At 40.9% G+C, this 24,149-nt stretch overlaps 1 protein-coding gene across 5 annotated transcripts in view; it reads right to left on the minus strand.

The window, feature by feature from the left end:
- Positions 1-12,504, minus strand: part of LOC135499665 (cephalotocin receptor 1-like) — a 71,703-nt gene extending 59,199 nt beyond the window's left edge. For all 5 annotated transcript variants that reach the window (XM_064790564.1, XM_064790559.1, XM_064790563.1 and 2 more), the window contains exon 1: positions 12,200-12,504. The gene's annotated coding sequence lies outside the window, so the exon portion shown is untranslated. The remainder of the gene's footprint in view (positions 1-12,199) is intronic.
- Positions 12,505-24,149: the final 11,645 nt, after the last annotated feature.

Here is a 24,149-nt window from a genome sequence, read left to right on the forward strand (position 1 = left end):
GGTGAACGAATGTGATTGGAAAGGTTGCAAACTTTGAAAGATGGAATTCCCGTGGATCTGTTGAGAATGAACAATTAACTGATTCTTATTGATATTAATTTGATTTTTACGATTTACTAAATTTACGAGTTTTTTTTTCGGCCAGTGAATTTCGTACGATCACTTTACAATAAATAGCTAGAGTAACGCGTGCCACGAAATCACATAGAGCTAATTATTTTCGTTATTTCACTGGTGTGTAGTATTGGCTTGAATTTTTGATCTGAAAACAGGATGAGGTAATCATGGCACGGTTAATGTGCTACACTACAGTTGGCTTTAGATATATTATTGATTAAATGTGAGAACGTGAGAATGTTATTTTGTTAGAAAAAAAAACGTTTTATAGTTATAACGTGGGTGCAAACTGAATTTTATATTGTAAACCTGAAATCAGTATGCACCTTCGCGTGCCTTGTGTCGTATTTTTAGTGCTTCAATTGCAATTCAATACTGTATCAAGAGGGTTCTTCGTCTCGAGCAGATCATTTTGAAAGCGGCTAGAGTTCTAACAGATGTGTCACAAAGAGATGTTGGTCACCGTTAGTGGTAAATTCAACCGCCTTGCATTGCCAATTCCATTAAAAGCCAGAGGTACCTCGGGCTAATTCATAACCATGGCACTTTATGACATGTTACATTCATAGCATCACCCCTATTCTGCTCTTTCATCCAATAATGATAGTGGGGCTTAAGGGTACTTTTATGGTATGAAAATATTGTTGTAGATCGGAAGTAATATAAATATAGCGGCGAATTTACTTCCGATGACCTAAGGAAATCTTACCAGTGCCATTAGTAATATCGTATATGCACTTTTCACAACACAAGAACGGATCAGTTGGCACCAAACTCGAAAGTGAAACATTCTCTGTCAGACGATGCAAATCTAATCTGCTATATACATGAATATGTCAACTGCGGGGAAGAGAAGAATATAGGCCATGATGAATTAGGTGATATCGCAGCATAATAAAAACTTTCCCTCAAAAATAGCTGCACGATGACCAGATTTACAAATCACGAAAATATTCAATGCAATCATCAGTCATTTTTTTTCATTTTATTTTTTGGCGAAATACCGGCAAAAGACATAATGCATGTTTTCCGATATGGCATCGTCTTTGAGGGATAGTCTCGAGCAGTTCGCTTTGAAAGCGGCAACTATTGTGTTATTACAGATGTGGAGACGTGTCGGAAGTATCGCAAAAGGCTAACTCCACCGCGATCGAAGGGCGGAAACAACTGTTTTCTCATCAAAATACATAAAAACATGAATTGCAGCACATACAGATTCCGTTCTCATTATGCGAGGGCCAAGCTTTTTCTGCCCCCTACATTTTCCGAGCAAGGCTATATACAAAAACAAAACTAATGAGTATGCGTGCTGTACATCTCGATGTGGTAATTACTTCTGAAGAACTGTTTGCGTGGTAGGGGGATAGAACATGACATTTCCCTCAGCCGTGCCAAATCAAGCTTTATTAAAAAGGATCCCGGGGTAGTTGCGTGGGGTGGGGATGGTGAGTGTGATAGAGTAGTGTACTTGCACTTAACGTAACTTGGATAATCTTGTTAAAAAAACCCAGAAGAAGCCAAAATGAATACATGCATATGCATTGATAGAGAAAAATGAAAGTAGTATCATAAAAATGATAATAACTAGTAGACTTACATGTACATAGTGCTAAATCCAACTGGTTTCATTCACCCAAAGCCCTTCACATTATTCCCCCTTGCATTTAGCCTATACGTCATGATTCAAGCTCCATTCTCTTGACAGGACTGGTCCGAGCCGTAGCTATACAGCACTCAGGACTAACACTCATATTTTGCAATGTCTACCAGACCTAGATTTGTGTATGATGGTAAACCTAACAAACCCTGCTAAGTAAATGCCCACTCTCATTTGCTTATCATTCAGTGTGGCCGTCACCAGGTTTTATGTCAAACTGTATAGTCCTATCAGCTGACAGTCATACAGTGCTATTGATGCTGTCACCGAGATATACTTGGATCTGGCATGGAACTGTATTATTTCACTCGATCAATGTAGAAATATATCATCGTCTACATGTCGGTTCCAAATTAAACTTTTGTGGTCAATTTATTTTGCATCTTCACTGTATACATTTTGTGTTTACATTACACACCGGTACTGTATTGCACTCTGCAATGTACTAACATATCACCTCTGCAAATGATAAATGATAGGAGTGGGCCTGGGGATGTATCTATAGTAAACTTCGTGAGGAGATGCTTCTGCCGGGTAGTGTTAAGTTCACCTTGTTTCACAGCTAACAAACCGCACGTAAGTGATGAATGATGTCTTCGTTGTCAGTATATACAATACCTGTTTTGCAATGCATGCATTTACGCAGGCTATGGACTCGTTTTAGAAGTCAACTGCTTCATATAAGATGAAAACGGGAAAAGACGGTGGTTAAATACATCTTTAAAGCATAATGTCAACAGAATGCAACATATTCAAACATTTTATTTGGTCAACATTTTACAATTTTACAGACACTTGTACATTTACTGGTAGTTATTTCACGTTTACCTACGCCAACTCAGTGTCAAAGCATACACGGAGGTTCATTACACGTTGAAGGAAACTGGTGACAATTGGTAACAAAGTAAATGCTTCGATAAAATGTGGACAGCGGGGGTGCACGAACACGAACACGACGCCTTGTGTTGATTTTTTATATTTATATACACATAATGGACTCATTTTCGCTGATGGAAAGTCACATTGTTCGAGTCACCTAGTACAACAGGAATAGAAAAAAAATGTCAGCTGCTATATGTAAATAATAAGGCCCGAAACCTGTATGAGAACGGGCCCTAAAGCTGTGCATTTGTAAACGAACTCTATTGTAATGCCTATGCGTAGAATAATGGATAAATAGGCTTGATGAAACAAGCGTTACACCCAATAAACCCAATAAACCTAGAGATGGAAGCTTTTTGAAAACATCTCTGACCACCGGTTTAAAAAAGCACCATGAGTCTAACGCATTGTGACAGGGGAAGATGATAATTCAAACACTGATCGCCTTTGCCGCAATCTCAGTCGTGGGGGATCAAAAAGTCGAGCATGTTGATGACCCTCGATCCATCTCGATGTGCCTAAATCCCTTCGGCAATAATGTGTAATTGGCTTCTCAATGCAGACGAAAAGAATATAATTGACCATTCGTTGCTTTAGGGTGGTTAAACAAAACCGCTGTGTCACGCCATATTTTTCAATTCTGATGCGGTATGTGTGAGTATGGCTCATCGAGGCCGCTTGAAGTTCAAATTTACTGAACTGGAATCAGTAGTCACACAATGTGAAGCGTCGAATGCAAATGACCTTTGGCGTATCACCTTTTAAACCGAGTTTGATCGTTTAACTTTAGTTCCTTTTCGGTTTTTTCAATTTCTCCTATTCTTCACACAACTAACTTGGTATGACGAATCTCGCGAAAATGTTTCAGGCATTTTAATGCTTTACCCTTATATTGAAATGTTCAGTGCACAGTCATGCAAAATCGCACTTCTCTGTGACAAAGGCGCCATCGAGTGATTAGTCTGTCTCTCCTCAATCCTCTGGCCGTGACTTCCGGCTGGTTTCAACCGATCTCGATGACTCGTTGATTCTGCTCGACCGCCCTGCTGCAGACTTGGTCGATTATCTTTCCTTCGACGAGTGCGAAGTGATTGATTCCAGCCATACCGATTCAACACAAAAATATTTTGTAAAGGCAACTGACAGACGAGCAGTCTATATCACCCATTGCGTAGTCTCAGAACCTGTCCCACATTATATCAGCATCATCCGTGCAACGCGGACGCGGGTCGAAACTAAGACGCTGCTAAATAGCCTATACCGAGCAAACGTTTTTGGGTCGACTTTCAACCAATCCTTATTGTGATGACAAAAGCAACACTGGCCTTGAAATTATTCTGCTGTTGATAAGGTTTGTCGTATGCAGTCGTTACTATTAACAATGATGGAAGCAGTGTCAAAAGCACCAGTGTAAATCACTCTATTCTGCGTCGGAAAGGTATTTTTGACACACCCTAAAATAATTACAGCTACTGGCAGCTTAAAAACCGTAGAATCATAAATCATTAAAAGTTTATTTTTTGAAAACAAATTTTATTAAACTATTCGGACTGATCGAGAATTATCCTAATGAGTATGTTATCCATACAAATTAAAATAAAACACCGACAGCCCATAAAAAAGTTGCCCACCTAATCGGCAGCTGGTTCTCATCAACTTACTGACAATTCAAATTTCGCAGTCGGTCAATTAAAATACAAGAATTGCACTGTTGAGAGAACTGTTTCTCAGTACAAGACCAGTGCTCGTAGATCTACCGCTCTACGTTACGTCCGCACACACGCTCTCGCAGTTTGAAAGAATCTGAAATTCGCAACCACTAACTAAAATCGTTGTTTTTAAACTGAAATGTGTGGTTTCAATTTTGCTTTTTAAAAGATACAAAGTTTACCAGGTGAGAATGTGGTACGTCTAGATTATTGTGAAACAGAAAAAAGTCGTTTGCGAAAATCTTCACGCAGTGATCGCGAGTAGTATTACTCATTAACGTTCGTTTTTTTCTTACTCTAAAACGATGTGCTTCGTCGAGGGCTGTTGCTGTGTGATAGTTCTCGAGGTCCTAGTTGTCATACGTATTTTGCAATTGAACAACCACAGTGCACGTAAAGTAACAACACCTGTCATTAATATATAGTCTTAGCCAAACACAATTAACAGCGCTCGTAGTATGTTCAGACATTTTCGGAATACTTTGGTATTTTTTTTGGTAAGGGCTGCGTCTTGAATGGAGATACAGTAAACATAAGGGCATTTTAGGTATCGGATGTTGGTACAAAGTGTATGAAACTTATTATATGTCGTTTATCTCAGAAATGCTTCTAAAACTGGTCAGCATACTGCAGAAAGCTACCAACAATGGAACCTGCACGTTCTGGCTTCTTCACTGTAATTACTTCACACTGCAACGCTGTATTGGGTATCGATAATATTTATTAAGTTTATGTGAGAATAAGTTCAGTTGGGGGCAACCCAGCAATAGGTAATTTCGAAGCGGTTTTACCTATACTCTGCATCCTATACGCAAGAGACAGGCGGCAAGCCTGTTCCAAGCATTGTTGCGTTAGAAGGTGGCATATTTACCCAGTATTCGGGTCACATATCTTAAACATGCCTGAAGATGAATGGGATAACCTCGGATAACCTCGTGTAGGGTTTCAAGGTAATGTAGTACACCACGCAGTTTGATATGCTTCTTTTGTAAACGAGAGCTTTCCATGGTTAACGAAATGGCGGCAGGACCAGCATCGTATTTACTTCACCAATGAAATGCATGTTTGGGTCGATAAACCCCCACACGCTATATAAGAAAAGTTAGGATGAGTTTCTGACTCCGATTTCATATCGGAGTCATAACGTGATATCTATTCGCCCTACGGTAGCTAAACTAAAGAACATTTTCAAATATAAAAAATATACAACTCAAGAATGGCATACTTTAACGAACTTGTGCTCCGTACACGACCAATGCACGTAGATCTACTGATAGGTTACTTCCGTACACATGCTCTTGCAGCTTGAAAGAATAAAAAAATTCGCAGCCGCTAATTGAAAAATGTTGTTTTCCAACAACAACTTAAGGCGGAATACAATTACCCCCACCCAAGACCCCTTCTCAAAAACAGGTAGCCAACTTTTCTATCGGCATTCATAATACCTGCCCTATCGAGATAAAGAAATACCTTCCTTTCAAAGTAATCAAGAAGAGGTAGAACAATATCTGGCGACAGTTCCGTTCATTATATTCGCATTTTCTCGTATTGTCGTCAGTGTTATGTCAATCCGCATGTAATTTAGGAAAATGCCTTGTTTGGCTCTCTTGAGGAATGATATCTTGGTATAATACGATCGAATGCGTGATATCAGCTTTTCGCACTTCCCATCAGTAAGACATCATTTCCAGTAGTAATGAAGACGGTGGAACAGTAATTGACAAGGGAGGAACCCGTCACACTTCATAGGGAGGCTATCCCATTGAGTCTGATTTTGAGATTCTAGTGTCTGATTCGTCGTATTGGCATTCTTTATCTGGTAAAATTGCAAGTCGCGCTGTAAACTTTACAGGCTCATATCCAAATGTAGTGTTGCGATTCAAATTTATAAACCGGTAATACGTGCTGCAATAAATCCGTCAGAATCAATATTTTTGGCTTTTGAAATTAGGGAGCGGAAGATGTTTATTTGCATTATGATGTTGAGCAACCTGAACTGGCGGATTAGAACATGAGCAATCCTGCGTCACAAATTCCAGAACCGCTCATTTTTGCGTCTGGTTGTCCCCACTGTGCGACGTAATCACCCCGTGGGAAAGTGACATGACTTACGCGCGACCTACGCGCTGGGTAGCTCGTCGACGACGCGATTTACGGCGGCCAGTGATGTATATTTTGACGTGACATCCATTACACCAGTTTCTTTTAATGATTTGCGTTACTATTGCGATTGATGAAGAAAATAACATCTTCTAATTACAAGTAATGATTTCTCAAGCTTGCCACAAAGAACGTTAGTTAATCAATAGTCGGTGCCAAAAAACGTCCATTTATCATAATGCTATCGTAGCTGGTAATCGAGAACGAAATGTTGTCAGAAGAAGGATAATCACTGAAGATCCATACCTTGAATTGGAAAAACCGTTCATCCAATTTTTGCTGCTCTTCTTTTCATTTTCGCTATTTACCTGGTTGCAACAATTAATGAATAAATCGCACCATCAGAAATCATTTTATGGATTAAAATGTCTGTGCTGTTTTCTTGTAATGCTTGAAAACACAGTCATAGACATGTCAGCCTCCGAAACGACCAAATCTAGCACCGAAGTTCATCAAAATCACGTGAAGTTTTCGTGCCTTGTTTTGGCGTCATTCTGTCTGCTACAGCAATAGTTTTCAGTGACAGTGTTATTATATCCTACTCCTCTAAACGAAATGAAATGTTGAATCAGTCAAAAGAGATCGTGAGTATAAAGTCTTAATTTGGATTAGTGTTCGTAATGTTAAAACCATTTGTCTTGTCTAGAGAAAACGGATATCCTTTTTTAAATCACAGATCTTTTACATCACGAGCTTATCCCGCAATAGAATTCTGACCATGGCGTTATGAAATTGCCGATGGTTAAGCATCTCTTGTGGAAAGAGTATTATTATTTTTGCCGACGTTTTGATGATATGCAACCATTCATGCGATAATGATGGAATGGGATAACAATAAGAAAGTCAATGAAATATTGCAAATCAGTTACGGGCAGTGATCATTCGTGCTGCCGCAGATGGCAACGGACACGAATCAATTAATTTTGAAAAGGTCGTAAAATAAACCGAAATAATTACCACCAACTAATTCATCGAAACGGCACATGTCGTTAAATTGTCGTTCGTATTATTCTGTATAATCGAATACTTCATTGCATCGTTAATTTCAATTTCGATGTCGCTTATCACCACGATAAGCTCCCCCATGCATGACCTGGAACACTCGTTACTATCAACTTTGCTTAGCGACCCCTCTATCTTAATAAACTACATGCATAACTTGTACGGGCCGGCAGTGCAAGACAGGCATCCACCATTAAGATATGAGTATAACATTTGCCAAATTATATCGCGCTGGCAAGCGTCAATGCTGCAATTTCAGATTGCGAATTATGGTGACCTGAAGCTTGTGTGAAATAAAAATGTCGCTCTCTGTCACACAAAGTTCATATCGCCATAGCTTGGCTATTACAGGCGAAGAAAATCTCCACTCTAACATGAAAAGTTCTGTGGTTCAACGGTTAGAATGCTGGACCTTCGATCCGGCGGTCATGGGTTCGATTCTCCGTATATCCACGACTTTTTTTTATTCATTTACTTTTTTATTCAGTCATGTACATATAGTGTTATAAGTATTATCGTTATCATCATTATCAATATAATTGTTATCAAGTACACACTGATTTCAGACTGTAACGAAGATGTCACCAATACTGAGTGTTAATATTATTTTAAATGGTTCATGATCAGACTTTGAGAGAACTAAGCATATGTCACATTGATAATCAGACGACTGATATTAAGAACGAAAACTTGCACACCACCGCTGGTAGTATCAATAAGGCCCTCTAAGGATTAACGCAATGTCCACGACAACACCTTTAAGCAAATTGATACTCACTGCATGATAGTTACAAGTTACCTTGAGCTTCTATAGCAGTGTATCTTTTTATAGTGTTGCTCTGGAACTTATCAGAAAGATAAGGATACTTAAACAACTGATTGCGATGTTTTCGATGCGATGAATTGCTGAGTTAGCTGCCTCTCTGCGGTACTTTGAGAGGGTCAGAATGATTAGGATCATATAAAATTTGTTTATTTCAAAGGCTAGTAGCAATACTTGTTTAGCTACCGTAGACGATTGGAAAGATAGCGTACCTAAGGCTATCTGCAATTAGACCAGGGGGATATGCTTAACAGCACTCAAATATTCTAATGAAACTGGCAAGATAAAACCAATAAATATATATCATATCCATGTTTTATTTATTAGTTATTCCTGTGAGCAATGGTAGTAGGATTATTATGTCTGTGGGTGTTAACTATTTATAGGTATTATTCCTCGTAGAACATGACATAAGCCACAAAGCCCGCAGTGTTGGGGCCCACATAGAGCGCCAGACGCACTTGTAACTAAAAAATATGTTTTCTTCCGATGGCAAGCACATTTTGGTCATTGACGGCCCAACCAATAATACTGCTCGTAGCAATAAACTGATGATGCGAAATCTACCGGATGTTGCGTGCCATAATAAAAAATGTGTGTTTGATTTATCCTCTATGGGTTGTATGAAATAATAGATAGTTATTTGGGGAAGATGCACAATGTCCATTTACCCTAATCACCTCATAGCGACCGCGTCTTTCAATTAAAAAATGAACCGAACGTACAGGAGGTCAGGAAATAGCTCCCTCCCTAATAATTTCATTCATCCAGACGGCGTAATCTTACACAAAGTATGGTTTTCTTCCCCCTCAGTCGAAAAGATCCTTTGATAATCTGCCACTGAATTAGCAAGAAGCCGCAGAAGAACTTCAACGAAAGTAGGATTCTGTCAGTTATGGTAGAAGTCGGTTCTAGGTCTTCACAGGTGATCATGAAATGTGGGGGCTTTACTGACGTGTTCTAATAACTTGCTTCACTTTTTTGCGTAGTTCAGCTTATCTGGTTTGCGGTTAGGAAGATACTTCATAATTCGGTGGAAAGAACCGGTTATTTTAAGTCTTAATGTGAACCGCCAAATGTTTGTGCCTTTCAATTCTTGTGATTCATAATTTGGGCGATTAACCACAAATCAGTGCTGCCACACAACTGTCACTGTTATGGAGTCTTAAAATAATTGCTCACATGTCCTCATCTTAAACGAGTACCCAAAGTCATTCATCGGATATTACCGTAGGACCTTGAGTAAATAGTTGGAAACGAGTGTTGGAAGGCATATTATTCTATAAACCTCGATTGCGAACCGGGTTTCTGAAGCCTTGCTCAGTTGAGAAATGAAGTGTCCTGCTCTTTTTAGACTATAACAAGTGCTCTTTCACTAGGTGGGCATAAGTCCCCTCCGGTATGAACGAAATCTCAAGCACTGCTCCCTTTCAAGCCTACCGTATCATTAATTTATGATCTTGACATATGATTGCCATCCGCGGCAATTAAAATGAAACTAAAACACAATAAAGTATCGGCGGAGAAAAACTATTGGAAGGATATCGATCAATTAGTTTAATTGGATACTTAAGCCGATAAGCTAGACTGCTGGAGCCGCAATATGATAAAACTAACAGAATGAGTTCGAACGATCTCATTCTCTCATACTTTCGTTTCATCTGGAATAAAAAAAGAATGACAAATGTAACCCGTCACAACAAAACGAGGCGCATGTTGCTCTGATCTTGCTGGTTGAGGCGGACTGATTGTTCATTTTACTGCTGTCTGCATTTTGTGCACTGTGGGTGCAGCAGTGTCTTCCATTTTCTTCTGATGCCATATTTCCGCCACGCCCCGAGTAATGCTACGTTGGGGTCTGACCAACTTTTACCATTGCCACAACTTGACGTTTATCAAAACTGAGTTACCCTATTCACATAATGGTAACTGCCAGCATCCCCCCCCCCCTTCCACCTGCTTCCCCGGTACTTGGCAAGAAATAATAATGGTTTCTTTGTATCAATTCCTCCAGTAAATCTCTGAAGCATTCCAACGAAACACGGTTTGCTCCGAATTGTTTACGATTTTGGCCATTTGTATACTTGGAGGAAAGGAACACATCTATCAACAGGCCTACCACTTCCTACATTCATCTCATCTTTAGCTTCAATGGAACCACCAATGCAAGTTACCTGATGATGTGTCTAAAATGCTTGGGTGGCAATATCAACCCGCTAGTGAAATGGAACCTCAGGTGCGCTCGTATGTCGTGGCACTTACGTATGCCTTTCAACCATAGGTCTTTAGCGTGTTATGGTAACCTGCAGGCTAAGCTAAGTACACAGGGTGCATAAAAACAGACAAATGGATTTTTGTCATGATAGGAAGGCATGAAATTGTATACATTCCTTTACCGCTTTTTGCCTGCTACCCTGATGTGAAGCAACTTCACCCCACATTCAACTTAATGACGTCACTCGTAGTATACTAACATCTAAAGAGTATCTTGGGTCATTACTGTTATCGAATTACGAGGTAATAGATGCAAGTAATGAGTGTCAACAAAACTTCAAAGGGGCATTCTGGGCGGCAATTATGCAGTCTACAAAGTCGTGGCCAAGGGAAGATGCCATCGTTGAGACATTGCCATACGCTGCTGCAGGCTGCTGACGAGGTTTAATATCACGGTTGGTTGAATGGTCGACAGGACTACGACTGCCATTTCGCCCAAAAAGCTCCTGATCGTGACCTACCAGCTCGTACAGTTATCACAATTAACCTCATCACAATGATAATTAAATTGTCATTTCGATGACAGCTGAAATGGAATGTCAGTCATATATTTGTCATATATTGTATGACATTGCCCAGAGTCTGAACCGGGATTTCAGTCAGTCCAGTTGCTGCGTTAACTGGACCACACTTGATCTGAATATTCTCAGGCGAAGACCGTGGTTGTCTGACGCAATTAACATGTGTTTACCGAGTACACCGCGATACCCCTTGCGTGATCAAAATGCTTGATCTCTTGCAGTGGATGTCATCAAAAATAGGTCGAATGATGGCAGTAGCCTCTGGCTGTTCTTTAAGATTACCCGGAGGAGGTTGGCTCATATTATCATATCTCTCGACAAACCAGACATAGCCTTCCGATATTTTCATCAATAAGAGAGAGGGGTCCTGTCAATTTCAAGGAATCAATGCAGAATAATTTCAGTCGACTATTGTAACGTGAAATATTTTTGTTCAAAGGTTCCCTGTAATGCAGGAACAGAACATCGGTCAGTAAAAAAACACAACATATTCCGAATGAGCACGATAATTTTGCTTATTTCTTTAACGATGGGTCCACCCGTTTTTGTTGCAATATCATTGGTATCGGCAAGTTGCTATTGAGAAGCCGATATCGCTGTATCTTGCCAATTAGTCGGTTATCCAATCAGCTCGTTAGTTATTCAACACGTAAAGCAAATATTTACCCCGGGCGAATGACTATATCATGTTTAAAAGGTAACAAAATTCAGGATAAGTTCGACATGATTATCAGTCAATTGTTATCGCCTGTCTGGTGGAATAATTATATCAAGCTATGGTTGCAAAATCACACGCACCTATATCTGGTTGCTGAATTTTACGTAAGACAAAGCATGCAATCGCCTTAATTTGGTATCAAAGAGATCGCTGTCGCATTTAAGGCGAATGACTTGATTTCTCCAGCAGTTTATACTGCTGATATTTCTCATTAGATAAATTAGTGAAATTTTCCCATGTTCCTATTTCGACCGAAGCAAGTTTGACAGGTCGCTTTCCTAACGTGCGGTTACCTTACTTAAAGTTATTATCAAAGTTTCAAAAACTAACACTTACCGTTTCCTATAACCTCGCTTATTCACTTATCCAACACTGCTAACTCGACGACCTGTTGATAACAGTCCAGCATCCACTAAACGTGAAAGCTTCCCACAGACGTATACACTTACTAAAAAGAACTTACGAAGTCTTGAGCAACGAATAGGTATCCACTTGCGACAAGCCCTCCCTCGCGTCTGCCTTTCGTTATGAGCTCGGAGCTGCCGTCGGAGTTGAGTTTGCGCATTCGTTGCTTAGGAAGCCGTTACGTATACGTTCGCGTGCGAAGTAGATGTACTTCGAATTATATGATCCAATGGAGACAAAGCAGGTGCAAGAGGAAGTTTTTTAATCAATTTTGTTTCACATCCTCTGTTATTGTGGTTGCTACTGTTGTCGTTTTCATGTTATGTTGCATCTGGAGCACCAAAACCAATACCAAAATCATTTTATCAGTGATCAAAGATCATGCATATAGTTTGGATGCAACTAATATGTCTGATATGTGACCTCGGACTTTATGCAGATGCCGATGCTCTCGACGAGTCGAGAGCAAGCGAACGAATTCGCGTGCAGTTTTTGCTCCCGAACAACGTCATCGAAGAGATTGGCACCACACCACTTACTTTAAATCTGAGTGAATAACCACTGCTTGCCGACAATGACGAGCGGACTGCTTTTCCGTCCAAACCACTGCTTGCCGACAGTGACGAGTGGGCTGCTTTTCCTTCTAAAGTTTTTTATTTCCAGAAGGAAACGGCTATTCGCGTGTCACGTGCTTTGATCTTACTAGGGATGGCAATATTTATTTCATATCAAGCTGACTAACCTCTTATCAGTTGATACCGTGTTGTCTTCCTTCTGATGCCCTTGCCATTGATGACTGTGGAGAACAACTCCGATATAGAGCCGACATCTCATTTGAATCAAAGTAATTTCCGGCTGTTATCAGACCAATATCTACACATTAAAACAAATGTATTCGTTGCGTTGTTGCTGCACGTAGGTTATGCTATTCACAAGGAGACTATCTGCATGATATAAATCATTATTTCTCAATGAAATTAACTCCCTGTTGTCCACTGAGGACTCTATGCTCGGTAGATTATGTGTCCCCCTGTGGAATTCCATTGCGAATGTTGAGCTACCAGTCCATGTCGATCTCATACTAAAACGAACAGTATTGTTGTCGCCCGCTGCCACAGTCTCGCCACCATCGCCATGAAGTTCCTTTCCCCCCTATATGTCCAGTTAAAAAAAGGTAACTGAGATACCATGTAGACAATCTACCATGCCTTTAGTATCCCTAGCGTAATCGCCCTACAAGCATGGCCTACAATAATGTTAATGGGTCAATGGACCTCGGATCACCTGACTTTGAAATTCTTGATTAGCTGCACATTTTTTTAGTCACTAGCTGCGTTTTTTGTATATCTCGATACTGTTTTTTCTTGAAAAAGGAAATAATAAAATGAGCACTTCGCTTGGATATTCATGAATAAAAGCTAATAAACTGTTCGTTCATGAGAACTATGTTACTTTCATTTATCCAAAGCCAGATCTCTCCTAGCTCCCAGCGTGATGGATGACTCGACCATAGCAGATTTGAAGCGAATAAATAAATAATAATCAGGCGATCGGAGAGGAACTAGTCTATCAAGACTGGTGGCTAACCTTGATAATTAGAGCTGCCATGGATAGCCGTGTGGTCTACCTGTTCTAGTACGTCCATCAACCAAGCGTTATCATGTTAAACTAAAGCATAGCATGGCATTGATGTTATGAGCTTGAAGAACTTTTTTTGCCATCGAAAAACAAACATTCGCTGCCTTACTAACAGCAGCGATGCTTTGTAACTTTGACGAATTCCGAGTTCCGAATTGTTATCTATTCGATAAAATGAGAATACATTAAGTTAGGTGATAACGTCCGTTAGTGCAGAGCTGGACGTATCAGCTGCAATTTGCGAAACCATGTTAAAGGTAGGTCGATGAAATAACTCCCTACCAAGGTTGCTTTACATTCTCGACTACTCCATCACGGGTACACCGGGAGTGACTGACACAGGTGGAATAAGCCGAGCTTTAAATGAGAGGGCGGATCGTTACCTCAGTTTCCTCTTTCTCCTGTTTCATTAGTAATTTTTTTTTCTGAAAGCGTTGATGTTTTTTTCCAATCTTGTTTCTAATCTCGAAATACAATGATGTAGAGAAACAGAGTATTGGTTATTTATATATAACACCCGCACCTCCTGTTGAAATACTTTGCGCTACCCGAGTGCAACCAAGGTCGGAACTTAAGTTTAAAACCCCGATAGATCGACGCTGTCGCATTGCCAGTGTCGTCGTATTATCAGGGGAATCAAAAACACCTCAATGGTGTCATGATGTTGATCCTTGCCTCCGCGAAGCGCGTCGCCAATGCATCAAGTCTCAATAATCGGTTAGGCAACCAAGAAGCAAGACACGCCTTTCATCCATGCTGAGATCAAATTGTTTTTGGGCCCCACAACTTTACATTTCTAGGTTCGGAGAGACCTCAGGTAGAGTTCAATTCCACCTGGTCTAACTGTGCTCGTTCGCATTGCGGTCACCACCAGAAAATTTGACAACCATGTGATGGTCAATCCCATCCCTTGGCCTTGGAGATGCCGGTCATCATATACACGGTTTTTCAGGCCTATCACAAAAACCATAAGATTCATTAGTCATCTAGGTGCACAATACACATTTCATGTAAATCAGCCTCCTTTGAGCCAACTATCTTTCTTTTAGCCAGCAAGTCACGAAGGTTTCAAGGTTGAATAGGTCAACGTAATAGAATATTTTGGAGGTTACTGTCACGCGAAATTTGTATTGAGTGTTCATGTCAATTAGGCTCGATTGACACGTCCCCACGACTCGAAATTGGTTTATCACGTGGTAATTGGCCAGGTTTCTTTCCTAATTTGGGTAGCGGTCAAATGGAGAGGCATGACAGTTTTCGGAAGTTAACGATACATGGGTTGTTTTCAACCTGGCTGAGTTTTCGTACCGGTTGTCAGCGCGTAGGTTGGTTGATATACTCTTGTTATCGATCTGATTGAAGAGATCCCGTTGAAAACCTGCAGTGGACAGGATGAACGTCATATACGCTGAAATTGTCGTGATTTCTATTTAGCGTACTGGAAAGAAGTGATTCAGTCGCAACGACAGCGGCATTTTAATCTGAAAGTTCACATCAATGATGGAATTACGTAAATCGTGAATGATACAGGCAACTCCTATGACTAATTAACAGTAATCAGTATTTTTCCCGACGAATGCATAACACAGAAATCATCAATTCATTCTGAGGCGAAGATTGTACAACGACAAAATCTTACCGTGGAGAGCGAAAATGTAAAATGGTGTAGAATTTCTCCCACGGCCAATGCGCCATCACGCGGTGACTAATGGTATCATTATAAGTCTAAGGACAGCAGTTGTGATTCCCACTACTCTTTTCCCCACAAGAAACAAATATGGAAAAAAACAAATTACGTGAATTCTAGAACTCTGACGAAATTCGTCCACAGTAGATCCTAATCACGAAACTCGTAGGATTGTTTATCTCCGAACTGCTAGGAGCAGATTCCGTCTTAATGGGGAAGTGATTCAATTGCCGCCGGTTCGGAAATAGTGAATAAACTATCCGTAGATTGCTCCCGAGATTTTCGATTACACTTTCTTCTTTAGACAGATGCTTCAGCTTCATCTTAGGTGGCATTCTGCTGGCATTGTTAAGAAAAAAAACCGAAAGTGATCGCCGTTCGATTCGTGCATCTTGGTGGCTGTATTTTGTAACGTCGGACGTTTTGAAAGTGTTAAAGGAGCTGGATTTGCACTGGAACACAAGAAACTGTATACAGTTGTTGATATCATTGAGTGCCGAAATTGATATGACTTTGACTTCGCAAGTAGTGCTTGAATATCTCGGAACTTAAGTGCCTAAAGGCATTTGATATCTTGAAAGTTATGTAAAATTGCCCATCTATCAGATGGTATTGGGCATCTCAATGAAACGACAAATAACAAAGACAGAAGAATCAAGAAGAAGAAATTCAATGACAATCTAACGATTTTGTCATTTTCAATTCAACCATCTCCGCGCAGTGGCAGAATAACGTAACTCAATTAGCCGTTCGTACAGGACAAGAATTTATGCGATAGGACCCATCTCCTATTCTGTTTGAAGTTCATAAATGCTGGAGGTTTGCATTTGGTATAACTATAGCTCCAACCATTTTATTCGCGTTTATTTTCAGGTCGATTTAAAATTATCACAGCACTGGTACTACCATGTCATTAATCTGCCTTTCATAAAAATTGACACACGTCAGGTGACAGTAACATACAGAAGGAGACAACTCATACTAGTAGTATGTAAGTCCAGTAAAACGCATCTTGAAGACCACCACGTGTTAACAATTCGTTTTACATTATTTAAATAGTGTTTGAATAATGGAAGAATGATTGGGTACATGTTAATCGGGATGTAAGAAATGGCGCCAAATCATTCATTCCTCATGATGTGCTACCCAATCTATTCCTTGCTAACTGTTGATCATTAGAACAACAAACCACTTTAAAAATGCACCTGTTGTGTGACCACCACTGATGAAGAATGAAGGTCACCAATTCTAATTTGAGTGGAGATTTTAGCAGCTGATCCAAACTTTTCGGAGCAATTACCGAGTAAATCCATCACTGGTCAATGTTGTTGTTTTTTACGTTGAGGCGGCTGTGTAAAACGCGCCGTGTAATGGATTGGGCGTAATCATCTATTGAATGGACTTGTGCGGTCGCTGTACTGTGTCACTAATGTTTGTCAGTGTGATAAAGCATCGAGAGCTCCGCTATGCCCTGTGTTCGTCGTACGGACCCCTTCGTTCCCGGGTAGGTTGTGTTTGCAGATGTTGTACCTATGAATAGAGAAGCCCTTTTCCGATGTCAAGTAAAACTTTTGATGAATGTGAAAGAAAATAGCGCTACTTAACTCGTTGATTTATGAACCACTATCTAGCGCAATGCTAGGCAGTGCTTCCCCTAATACTGCCCTCCAACGTGGAAGTATCTTTCCACCGGAGGGGAGCGTCCTCGGAGAACCGGAACATCATATCTCTCAGCTTCAGTTATCGTTTTCATCGGGCACTTCTTTAAAGAAGTCCGTATTATCATCAAACAGAATTGGCAAACGCATCTAGAAAGCTTCAGTGTAATTATTCTCCACGAACGCTGTAAAGTTGCCTTAGATATTTTATCAGAGTAGCATCGGCTGCATCTGCAAATGTTTTAATATGTGTTCCGTTTAACCACAACTCCGTATAAAGCATTGGCTCTTTGTGAACTCGAGGAAAACGGGTAACATGCAATATGCCTATTTTTGGTTGAACATATTTTTTTCTTAAGCCGTCTCTTTCCTTTGTTGCATGACAATTTTTGCGTATAGGGGGCCTGTCAGATTCCGAGTGGCAAGCCATAAAGATAAAGGAGGATGAAGTACTTATGATTTTTTCGAATCGAAGCTTTGTTCAGCAAATGGGAACTGGTGATGGTGCCCACGCATTACGCGACAGAATTCCTACTTAAGACATTGCTTCTCTGTAAAACCAATTTTCAATAAAACTGGGGGCAGTACAGCTGTGCGCTAACTTAATAAAGGTAGTAAACACTAAAACAAGTGTTCCTACACTAAGGTATAAAGAAGGTGATATTCTCTATAATGCTGTTGCGGTCATGCTATAAACCGAAAATATCAACTTTTTCGACTTCGGTTTTTTGGAAGGTTTGCACTTTAAATTACTCTCAACGTACTTGCCCTAAGATTTTTCCAAATTTGTGCGAGTCACCCAGGTTTAAGGAGCATAGGAAATCTTTTTTTAAAGTTCTGAAAAATACATCGTGGCAACGTTCAATTGCTTATGATTAAAGCGAAGTTTACAGCATTCTGATTTGTAATTCAGTAAGCGAGCTGTAACTTCGTCCTCAAAACAGTTTTTTTTCTGATGATAGAAATTATGCATAAGCACCACGGAATCTCACTCTGTGCATCAGAGTCACTTTAAGGTTGTTCTTGTATATGTTTCATCACGGCAAGAAAGCTTAATCTTTTTTATGGCAGGGTTATCTCACGTTTAGTTTACATTCGGAAGCTTATCAACAATTCGAGGAAACTGATGGCATTGCCGTTGGTTTTTTTTTACTTAAAACACCAGATTTAAATCATCAAGATATGAGTAATCAAAATATGAGTAATCATAATATGATCGATGAACAGAATAACCTGCCTATAGGGGCGAAGTCCGATTTAAACCCTCAGGGTTTCAGTCTTAGTCAAATCAGTGAAGTTAAGAGTTCTTTGAAGCTGAGAATGAATGCAGGCGGAAAACATTTATGAAATACAAGAAAGCTTTTGATGTTATTACTGGGGTTAGCCATGCCCTAAATTTCACAAGTGTGGCTGCTGGCTCTGCTGGTATTCAAGCAGTAGCAGGATTCATCACTGCCCCAATAGGTTTTGCTTTGAGTGGTGTGACAATAGCAAGTGCCATTATTTCATCACTATTTAGTTTTCAGAAGAAGGTCATACTTAGGAAAATTTAAAAGCATGAGAAGATATCAAAATTGGCCATTTCCAAACTTAACACAATCAATGATTTGGTCAGTAAAGCCTTAACTGACTCTCACATCTCTACAGAGGAATTCAGTTTACTCCTCAAGGAGAAGGAGAAGTACATTTCCTTGAAGAATGCCATTAGAAAGAAACAAAGGGAGGCTAGTTCTGATGCCAGTTTTGACGTAGAAACCCTTAAGAAGACTGTTTTAGAGGAAGGGGAAAAACTAGCACAGACAGAGATGTTAGAGAAATTGAAAAGTTGTCAATTTACACATTCATTTTGCAACAAAGATTTGTTCATTCATTTAATAGGATTAATTATTCCTAATTTCCGATTAGCATTGCAAGGATTAACGCCATTCTTTGAAGGTTTTCATTTCACTAATTGAATCATCGCTGAGATAAGAAGGCTGCAGATCATCCATCAATGGAGACCATGGGAATTTTACTGATGAACGCTTGCAGAAAAAAGAAGAAGCAACTCCACGTTTCAATTTCCCGAAATTGTAATTAATGAAGCATTTACATCCCGAGATGATGAACTATAATAACACTTGCCGAATAGTTTGAAAGAGATAAAAACCAAACAGACTGGCCCTAGATATCTGATTGTAACTACATATTTTTACAAAATCACCTCAGGCACGAGTTCTTTCCGTACTATGAAGATATTAAATTTATGGGTGCACAAATCTTGAAACTCATTGTCTACATTTTTTGGGAAATCCTGTTTTCAAATAGTTGATATCAGTTGATATTGGATTATTGTGTTCATCCTTAACCGCGTTAAAAACTATACAAATCGGGCTTCAGGTTTTATTTTTGCTCTTCGCACTGGTCGCTTTCACATGCCTGATGTGCACTTAATAACATTTAAAAATAATAACCAAAAAACTTGGCAAGTATTAGATATAGGGCTAGTAATAGACGACAAATGAGTTAAATACATAAATTTAAAAAAAACCCATCTCATCATGCACCTTGAATCGCGGATGGTGTTCAGGTGGTTATTTCCTGTCTTGAGATCGCAAATCGAACGCTGAAAGTAGAGTTGCGTCCATGATCCGAATGTTTATCTTAACGTTGGTTGCACGAAGTCCTTCTATTAGGCATTTGACTTACCTATAGGCCATAGAGACTTCTTATATTGTGTGATGACAGAACTATGTATTTGATTTCAACTATAACAGTACCGTATAGTAAAGAAAAACATGCGGAAGTCTTTTCCTTCCACAAAAACATCTACAGGCAAAACTAACTGTACACCCGTAACCAACCATCACTGTTAGTCATAAGTCCTAGTCTTTCAAATTCAGATAACATTGATATTTGATGATCTCAGTAGCACAGGTCAATTGAACAACGTTCATGTGATTTGCCAGAGCGCATCGATTCTCTGTGGCAGGGCACGCTTGGGTGGCAGATCAATCGGCGACTTTTCCAACCCAAGTGTCTTCGGTTGGACCTCAATCGTGGTGATATGTTGCGTGTGCTGCGAATCCACGGACTGGCGGATTCTCCGGATTCGGGCGCGCTCACTTGCCTTCCGCACGCAAAAGTAGACAAACTCTGGGATGACCAGGACTGATGCGCCCAGGAAAAGACCAGCAGCGCCGCCTATGTCACCTGAAATAAGTGAAGAAAGTTCTCGGTAGCTTTCTATAGAATATGACTGCGATCACAGCACATGCCAAACCGCACCCAAACTATGCAAAGATCAATTTGTTTCGCAAGCCATGCGAAGTCGCGTCTAATCGCATTCAGTGGAAACCCTTCGTATTCTAAACTAAACAACATAACCTGTGATGACATCTACAAACTTAGCGTTCACCTAACCGTCTGATGAAGACGTGCAGCTCTGCGCCTCAAACGAGCATCAAACATTGCTTTCCGAGTCACCTTTTCGAGGGGGGGGGGGGTGCAATTGACCAGCTGTGAACACTGATGATTATCGATACCTTTGTATCGCCTTTACGCTCAGTAGTTATATAAAATCTCACCGACGTTTAGCTTACATTTCCCCGTGTGATTTCAGCAAAGATTTTTTTCATCGCTTGTGCACCGGTGCATTTAGGTCACCATGTTGGGATTGAGGAGGGCCGTAGGAAAAATTTCCATAATCGTTCCGTACTTCTTGTATCCTGCTCGGTATGTATATTTCCTGGTTTAAACTTGCAATTGGACAAACAAAATGTATACTTACTTAATAATGCAAACCACTTGTAGCCCTCTTGTTTGCGGACGGTTTGGTAGCTCATTTTCTGGAAGTATACCCAGACATTCATAAAGTTGTTCCTGAAAGAAATATTGTATAGACAGTACAGAAAGGCAGGACCATGCGATTCACGATGACAATGCCACATGAACGTGCAATTAAATGTTATTTTCGAATGCAATAGTTGCACAAGTATGACGAAGATAAATCGATTTTAACTAAAACCACCGCCACACACACTCAGAAATGAAGTTTTTTGAATAGAAAAACATCAAGGGTTTCCACTTATTTGTATCTACGATATTCGAAAAGCCTTTAAGATTTCTCAAAAGCTCGAAATCGTTATTTCGAACAAGAGTGAATGATTAGCCTTTAGGATACAGTTATTTACATAACATATTCAAAAACGGCCTTTTTGATAGACATACAGGCATATAGCTATGTATAGCGTAATCCTACCGATTTATCAACTTGTATTTTTACACGATCAAAGTGCCCATTTCCTTACAAGAAATGGCCATTTTGTTAGTTCATACTTACCTATGGAACACTTTTGCATGTTACTCCATTTGGGCTCAAACACAAGAGTATCCCTTTAATTTTCTAAAGGGAGAACTGAGTTAACAGCTCGGCCGCCAGGCGGCGCCCTGACCGATCCCACGAGATCGCGCCGATCTCATGCCGCCATATTTAGTCTTTACTCTTGAGCGTTAATAAAGAGTATGTCCCGTTTGTGGGGACGGCGGGAGGGCCGTGTTCCATAGGTAAGTATGAACTAACAAAATGGCCATTTCTTGTAAGGAAATGGGCATTTTGTGTCATTCAAACTTACCTATGGAACACTTTTGCATCGAATCCCAGCAACCTATTGGAGGTGGGAAACGAGGACTTACCTAAGGCTGAGCTGTTGTTCCATCCAGGAGGCACCACCGGCATATTAGCTAAGGAGGACCGCCAGGGGAAAGAAATGGGGAGAACCGGAGGACCGGTATTTTGATCTCGGTATTACAATCATATTATAGAGAGTAATAGACCCATTCTCTGGAAAGCACTAGAATTGCGTAATAAAACCATCTTCTTTCCGGCAACAGAGCTTAGAGCAAGTAAGGCATGTTCAAGGGTGTAGAATGAGTTATTGCTAAACAACAATAAGAAATTGCGTCCTTTCTAGTCTACTAGGGGTTGCCTGGATTGTTGAAGATAGGGCATATCAAAAATGGCGCAAGATGCGCGTTTGACTCTTCAATCGGGCTTCCCCCCCTTTTTTGATCTAGCCAGGATCAAACAACATGCCCCGCAGACACAATCGGGCCGATTGTGTGCATGCCATCTACGAGGGATGAAACGTCTCGTAGGTAGAAACGAGAGAATGTGGAGTGATTACTCCAACATGCAGCAGAAACGACTTCTTGAAGAGCAACTCCTCGGTAGTTAGCCCAGGAGGTGGCTAGTGCTCTAACTTCGTGCGCTGAGATGTTAGCTAGCGCACGAAGATCAGAGGAAGTCTTCAAGGTGTTGTAGGAAAGACGAATAGTCTCCACAATCCACCTTGAAATAGTGGCGGCCGCTATCTCTCGTTTATTTCCCTCCTTATAGGACAAAAATAAACGCTCTCTCCCCTGGCGGATACCGGGAGGTTTTGTCCTATTTATGTAGAACTTTAGGGCCCTGACGGGACATAAAGTTCTGTCAGGAAGATCATAAGAGATCGTTCCTGACAGAGAGGGAATAGTAACCGGGGGCCGAGAGGCGGCCGGTCCCTGGTTCTTTGCCAGAAATCCTGGTATGAAAGCCAGGATAACCTCCCCTCCCTCTCTAAAAGCCAGCTTCTTAAAAGAAAGTGCATGGAGCTCTGATCTCCGTTGGGCGGTAGCCAAGGCTACTAGAAAGACCGTTTTGAGTGTCAGATATTTCATGGATGAAATAGACATGGGTTCAAAAGGATGCCTCATGAGCACCTTAAGGACAACAAAAAGGTCCCATTTAGGGGTGTTGTGAACCGGTCTAGGACGCTCTAATAACATTCCTCTGAAAAGAGGGGTTATTTGGTCCTCCCAACGAAGATCCCAGGTGCTTAAAACACGGAGGGTAGAAGCGATGGCGGACTTGTACCCTTTTATAGCCGTGACAGATAGTTGTCTTTCCGTGAATAATTCAATAAGGAAATCAACTAATCTGTATATAGAGGGAGAGATCGGATTAACTCCGTTCTCCCTGCACCAGGAAGTGAAGGTAGACCACTTTCCTTGATACACATCAAGGGTAGACCCCCTTTGAGGTGCGGACATGCGCTTGACAGCGATGTCCGAAAAGCCTCTCTGGTGGAGATGCAACTGGATAAGTTCCAGGCGTGAAACTTGAACAATCCAGTGTTCTGGTGGTAGCATCTCCCCAGGGGGTGCCACAGGAGGTGCTTCCAAGTAGGAAGACTCCTGGGGTGGTCTATCAGGAGCTCCAGCAAGGCTGGGAACCAGGCCTGATTTGGCCAGCAAGGTGCGATGAGAGTTATTCTCACCGGGTGGCTGGTCAAGATCTTGTTCAGGACTGGTTGGATGAGAGGGAGGGGTGGAAACGCATATGCGTTCAGCCCGACCCAAGAGGCTGTAAGGCTGTCGACTTTCAGGGCCTCTTCGTCCGGAGGTGGAGAGTAATAGATGGGAAGGCGATTGTTCAGCCTGGTGGCGAACAGATCTACCTTCGGAGATTGCCAAAGGCGACAAAGGTCGTCTACAACCTCCTGATGGAGTGTCCACTCTGTCTGAACTAGTTTGTTCTGACGGGACAGGGCGTCGGCAAGGATGTTGCGTTTGCCCGGTATGTGTCTGGCACATATCGATACTCCAAGGTCGGCACAAAGATGGTAAAGCTCCCAAGTAAGCTGGCAAAGAATGCCGGACTTTGTGCCTCCCTGTCTCCTGACATATGCTACTACTGTAGAATTGTCGGAGAACAGGGTTACTCTCCGATTCTTCAGGTGAAGGGAAAGAGCCCTCACGGCAAGAAGGACAGCCTTCATTTCCAATATATTTATTGAAAGAATGGTCTCCTCCCTTGTCCATAGACCCCTTATGGACATGTCCCCGTTGTTCAGATGTGCTCCCCACCCTAGTAGAGAAG

This window comes from Lineus longissimus, chromosome 15 (genome assembly GCF_910592395.1).
Source record: "Lineus longissimus chromosome 15, tnLinLong1.2, whole genome shotgun sequence".
NCBI classification, from domain to species: Eukaryota; Metazoa; Nemertea; class Pilidiophora; order Heteronemertea; family Lineidae; genus Lineus; species Lineus longissimus.